General features: G+C 38.9%; 1 pseudogene; it reads left to right on the top strand.

Annotated features, from left to right (window-relative positions):
- Nucleotides 1-259: 259 nt before the first annotated feature.
- LOC140344428 (piRNA biogenesis protein EXD1-like) lies at nt 260-1,836 on the top strand (annotated as a pseudogene).
- Nucleotides 1,837-6,811: the final 4,975 nt, after the last annotated feature.

Below are 6,811 nucleotides of genomic sequence, written 5' to 3'. Positions count from 1 at the left end.
GGAGGAGGCGGTGGTCCCTGAGATGGAGCAAGGAAGGCATTGAAGGATGAGGCCATCACCTATATGGACAGTTTAGAAGCTGTAGCTATTTGAGACAATGCTGTGTAGGGGATTGCCTTTTCCTATCTGCTAGCTGTAACTTTGTAAAATGTGCCATGGACAGCATTGGTAACTGGCATCTAAAGCTGGGTACTGGGCAGGTGGCAGCAGTAGCAGCAGGAGGAGGAGGCTGTGGGCCCTGAGATGGAGCATGGACAGCATGGGTAACTGACATCTAGAGCTAGGTGCTGGGTAGGCTCCCCAGTAACAGCAGCAGGAGGAGGCAGAGGGCCCTGAGAGGGAGCATGGACATCATTGGTAACTGGTATTAAGAGCTGGGTACTGGGCAGGCACCAGCAGTTACAGCATGAGGAGGAGGCGGTGGGCTCTGAGACGGAGTAAAGGCGGCATTAGTAACTGGCATCTAGAGCTGGGTACTGAGCAGGCAGCAGCAGTAACAGCAGGAGGAGGAGGCAGTGGGCCCTTAAATGGACCATGGCCGGCATTCGTAACTGGCATCTAGAGCTGGGTGTAGTGCATCATCAATGTCACCCAGAAGTGTGTAATACAAATTAAGTGAATAGATTACTGACAGGCGGCAGGAACAGCAGGAGGAGGAGGCAGTTGTCCCTGAGAAGGAGTGGGGACAGCATTGGTAACTGGCATCTAGAGCTGGGTATAGCCTATCGTCAGAAATTTACCTGCACCAAACATTCTTCTTTGGTAAATAGGAACAGGTAAAAAACACTAAAAAATCTGTAATGGGGTTCCCCGATGTTTGCAATCCCGCCTAATTCACACAGCAGAAGCTGCAGAAGGCTGACTTTATTTGCATTAATTTCATTACCATTTCTATATGGAGTCCACTTCTGGTGAACGTTTTTTGAGCTGTATTATTGGGAAGACTATCAAAATTACTACCATTAATGGAAGATTGCAATGAGTTTTATTTAGTGTTCATGCAGATCACACTGTTCTCCTGATTAAAGTCAGGGATTTGAAGACTGAAGAAGCTGTGTGAGGAGCAAGGCTGTTTTTTGTGCAAAATGTTGTAAATCTGGAACCAGTAGAAGACTCAAGAGGCCAGCACCTAAAGGTCTTGAGTTTGGGAGCTTCTGGCCTAAACATATGTCGGTATGGGAAACTGTGTTGGCTGTAGGTGGGCACAAGAAATCATGATTACCTCTTTGACATCCTCACCATGGGACCAGGGGTCTTCAAAAATGGTCTCCAAATGGTGCTTGAATAGGAAGGCATCCTAAAACTCACCCATAACTGTCGTTGGCTAGGAGATATTTTGTCCCACCAATGTGGTGTGTTTTTCAAAAATGTTTTTTAAACACAGGTGGGTGATGTGTACTTGTTTTCTATGGAGACTGGTGGTTTTCCTCCTCATCGAACATCTACTGTGAAGGAATGTTTGACTCGGTATCTAAATATGCCGTCTGCATAAGTACATTTCTTGAACATCAAACAAACATTGATGGAGCAAAATCCTAATATGTGTTCTGACCATCCATTTTCTGCTACTTTGCTGAAAGTGTTGGCTCTGGAAGTATCGCACCTCCTAGACTTGCATCAAGCTTTGTTGGATGGTACGCTTGCTGACTTTACATTGTTAGTTGACAGCTATCCTAATGCTCCTCGCCTAGCAAAAGCAGATGCATTAGCTGTGACTGAGAACTGATGCTCTGAGCTTCCTAAAGAACGTCAGCAGTTTTGTGTCCTACAGCAAAAGAGAAGAGAAAAGGCTTTAAAAAATATGATGTTACCAGCCATGGATTCCTTGTGCGATAAGAGAAAACAAGGCTATGATCTCTAAATGGGCCATTCCTAAAATAAGATTGGTGCTAGGAGACACCTTAGCACATACACACTTTGTCCTCTTTGTTTTGAGAACCAAAGAACAATATTATATTTGGTTCTCTCATGTATCAGCTTACTTGTAGAATACATAACAAATAATTAACATTTGAAAGGAAGAGAACTTCTCTAATAATAACGATAGTTTTATGTCTGCTTAAATACTGCAGAATGTCTTGGATAGAGTTTATTTGTTGTTTCTTTTATTAGTACATTTATATGTGTTGAAAATTAAGCACAGAACAACTCAATGTCCTTTTACACTATATTTTGGTTTCAGCATAGTCTGTTAAATGTATGATTATAAAAATTATAGCTACTTTGGTTTGTTTATTACAACTGTTTCAAATATTGGGCATTTTGTACAATACTGTACATGTGTCCATTTCCAAAAAAATTGTTTACGTAGTTTAAAAAAAATATCTGTATTTATTTTAAAGTAGGCCAGAAATTTCACTGTACCAAACAGTCTTCTTTGGTAAATAGGAACAGGTATCAAACACTAAAATATCTCTATTTTTTTTTTTAAAGAAGCACAGAAATTTTACTGTACCAAACAGTCTTCTTTGGTAAATAGTAACAGGTATCCAACACTGAAATATCTGTTTATATTTTATAGTAGGATAGAAATTTTTCTGTACCAGACTGTCTTCTTTGGTAAAAAGCAAGAGGTATCAAAGACTGAAATATCTATTTTTTTATATAGTAGGACACAAATTTTTAAACAACGAAACAATGAGTTATCAAACAAGGAAATATATGTATTTTTTGAATAATGAAGAATTTTTTCTGGCTTTTGCGATAGATTGCAAGAGGTATCAGAATTAAATACCTGTATTTTTTTTAGAGAAACATAGAACTTTTTCTGGCTTACGTTACACAAAGAGTCAGTTTTCTGTACCCTGAACCTTAGCTCGAGAGAAAAAGAAGAAGTAAGTAAAAGAAAGAGAGGTCTAAGAGGTGTAGGATGTATATAAGAGGATAAGAGATACAAAAAATTAAAAAAAAAATATTTTTGAATTTATCCAGCCTGTCTGCAATTACACCATTTGAGGCTTCTCCTTAAAACACATATAAAAATAAACAAAGCAAACAAGCAAACAAAAATTGCTGAGTGTTTTAAGGTCCTCGGTTGAAAAACAGATTTTCTTCACCATTTGTGGTCATATCAGGGTTCTACCTTTGCTCTGTATTTACCTAAAATACAAAACTTTTGAAATATTTAATAACATTTTACTTCTCACTGTGAGAGGTTTATAAGAGATTGGCCATGTCCTCCTGACCCTCTACAATTTATACTTTCCATGTATTCTCTTTTGAAAGCACGAAACTCTTCTAAGAAACCACTTATTTGAACTTTTCACTGGTCATTATCAGCCTGTAAATACCTATTTCCTATCCTCCTATTATGGAATGAGACCCTCGACCTGTGCCTATGAGGATGAGTGCCCCAATGTGCTGAACAGACTTCAATATCATGTCTGGTCATTCTATACGGATTTTGGGTTGTCTTCTTTTCCAAAAAAATTGTGTAGGATGTGTTTTCCTTCCCCTCACCATATGGATATATATGTAGTTGTTTTAAAGGTGAGCCCCCTCTAGATAATAAGTAAGTGGGTGGAGAAAAGAAAGAGGTTTGAGGCTCAAAGATTTTCATGCACAGAGTGAAGTGTATTGATTGAATATTCTTTACATAGACCATTTAATACACTTAATAAATAAAAGAAATAATAAATAATAAAACAATTATTATAGGTACATACTACACTAAATTACATTAAAAGGTAATTAATGTAACCTTATAACCGTTCATATGACTGTGCCGTAGCGCGCAATAATCCGACGCATTTCGCCACGTTGGGCTTACTCAGAGATATAAATTAATGCGTGCTTAACGGTCCGTAGTTAGGAACAATTCCCACATAGGGGGGTGTATATGTAGAGTCCCTGCTGGTGATTTTGCCAAAATTGGATATAGCAGTTTAAGCTTTTCTAGGATGTTTTAATGTGCTTGTCAAAACATCAGATTGAAAATAATTTGAACACATCATACATTTTAATTTAGGGCTAGCTGGAAGATGTGTGCTATTTGAAAGAATAATTTGTTAAGGAAAGAATTACTTTTTAAACAAGCTCACTAGGGTCAAGGTGTGGGATATGCGCGCCTTACAGTGCTAGATCATTTAAGTTCATAAATGTTGGGAGAATACGCCAGTGTATTCTCAGTGGCTAAAAACACATTGATAAATGGGTTAGATGAGTCCGATGTTGGATTAGGAATACGCACGCGAGCAAACTTCCATTTTTGCTTGATAAATTAAGGCCAATGAGTGAGCGAGCACACAACTGTCAATAAAGGACTGTGTGCCAGTTGGTGACATACACAATATGATCCTCTGCAGAAACAGTCAGACTTTTTCCAGTAATCAGTGGAAAGCTGCCATGTTATTAGAAAAGATGGTCTTAAATATAGTTAACAGCTATTAAGATATTTTATTTCCTCTGAAATATAATTTAACAGATGATTTTGTGTAAACCAGGAAAGGTTTTCCTTCCATACTGTAAAGACAAATTGCCATCTGCATCAGGATTTTGCATTGCTCGGAAGAAGCCTATTATAATGGAATAAAGTGAATATATCATTGAGTTTTTGAATTACAATCTATTACATTCACAGTAAAAGAGTTATGGAAGAAATACTGATTAAGTGCAGCTATATCTCGTAGTTTTCTATAGATGCATATGTAATACAAGTGTAAATGCTTTCTGTTCACCAAGGCCTGTGGAAAAGAAGACATGGCCTAAAATATGTTCATAGGTAGATTTTGGCTTTTGTGGGGAACACTATTGGCTTTCTTCAATTGGATAGCTAGAGAAGTGGGGTGTTAAAAATGCAACATTACACCGGACAGGACTTTGCCTTGATAACCTCTGTGATATAACAACCATTTCGCCACCCTAGTAAACACAAGTAGTCCATAATACCCAAATTTAAAATGTCATGCCTAACAATACTAATATGCTAATATTTTGGTTATTTGAGGATCATGGTAGTTTAAGTCATCCAGTGCCATTTTTACAAACAGACATGTCTACATGTCTCCTGCAGTCTACAGCAATTGAGTCTTACCCCTTTGCATAAAACATCCCCAATCCTCTTCTTCTAATTTCCCAATAACTTGTAAATAAAGTGTATTTGAATGACAATTGCTTTAAATATGGGGGTTGAATTCAGAAAAAGTTAACAGGACCTAATAATGGATTTAGATTTAAAAGAAAAGATTGTATTTGATATCTATGTTATACTAGGTAGCGTTCAACTTTCAAAATATGAGGTCTAGCTCTGTGAGCAAAATGTCTGTCTGGTAAGCTGTTGTTTTAAGAAAACAACATTACTTACAAACAGTTAACTCTCCATGTTTCTGTGCACGTTTATGTATGCATTTTTCTGTGATTTGCTTAGAAAATTTGGAGTTGGGGGAAGCAACAGACTATAAATGGCCACATAGCCTTTTAGTGCAATAAAAATGCAAGACTAGTGGCACCAGCTAAGATATAATAGACAAGCAGCTAACAACAAGCTGTAAACCATTGCTATAATATGGGCAGTGAAAACTTTCACACAACTGAATTTTTTTCCCCATGTACAAGTACCACCATATATCAGTACTGCTATATGGAGAGTGCCCCATAGTATGCTATATCTTGAATTACTGGACATTTTATTTACTCCCAACAGCTGAAATGATTCTACAAAAGTGTAAAATTTTGTATTATACTGTTAGTAAATGGAGCATTAGAGCAAACCTGTCAGGATCTCCTCAGGCAGGTAGCACGGGATCACCAAAGGCATGGAGTCTAAGTGACACCAGGTCTTCACCAGGGCACCCCGCAAGGAGTGTTGGGCCAGTATCCAGGAGGCTACTGGGATTTTTGCTGCAGGGGTCACCAGGTTGTGACCCTTGGGGTCACCCTACCTGAGGAGGAAGGCTGCAGTGGCCTCGGTGTAGAGACAAGTGGCAGGCGGATGCAGTCAGGTTCCAGGCACAGGTCAGGGCAGGCGGCAAACAAGCAAAGTTGGGTTACAGGCGCAGGTCAGGTCAGAAATCACAAAGAAATCATGAGCAGAGTATCAAGGTAGCTGGTACAAAGTCACAGCACCAGCCCCCATTACTGCTGAGACTTAATAGCCTCTGCCCTTTTAAGGAGCTCTTCCGTCCTGTGCTGTGTCAGTGTGAGCAGAACAGGAAGTGCTGCATGCTCTGTCACACAGAGACAAAGACTGAGTGCTGCGTTTGGTAGCTCGGCAGGGCACTCAGGCATGGGATGCAGCAGGACGGTTTAGCAGGGACCGCTGTGGGAACCGACAGGTATTGTGACAAAACCTGTCTGTTTAAACTTTTCCATTGTTGTATTAGAGTGTCCAATAATGCCATGGCTCATGCCAAATGTGGGATTGAAGGCGTAGAAGTATTTCTATATTCTGAACATGCAATATAATCAAGGACCTGTGTTGACAGGCTTTGGGTTTATGTCAATAGAATCAGTTTGATATTTTTTAACACTTCTGAAATCATTCGGAGTTTATTGACAGGTGCATTTGACCTTTAGTTTACCACCTTATAACCTGCATTTGACTTGTTTCAAGTAGGCTTGGCATTTACCCACTTGAATATGGGAGTGAAAAACCCACTGGAATTAAACAAAAGCCCACTGACAAGCGCCATATAAGAAGCTATTTGCTTTTTGTTTTTTTTTAGAATAATAGACAAATTGTGTATTCCTGTGAGAGGACACCTTTGCAGCATACTAAAACTCCAAGGTAACAAGCAGCAGGTGTTTATAAGCTATTAAAAACTACTTAAACCAGACCAACTACAGGGGACTCCACTTTTATAGATGAGATATA

This window comes from Pyxicephalus adspersus, chromosome Z (genome assembly GCF_032062135.1).
Source record: "Pyxicephalus adspersus chromosome Z, UCB_Pads_2.0, whole genome shotgun sequence".
In the NCBI taxonomy this organism is placed as follows: domain Eukaryota; kingdom Metazoa; phylum Chordata; class Amphibia; order Anura; family Pyxicephalidae; genus Pyxicephalus; species Pyxicephalus adspersus.
The sequence above is the reverse complement of the archived record's forward strand: the minus strand, read 5'-3'. Positions and strand labels throughout refer to the sequence as shown.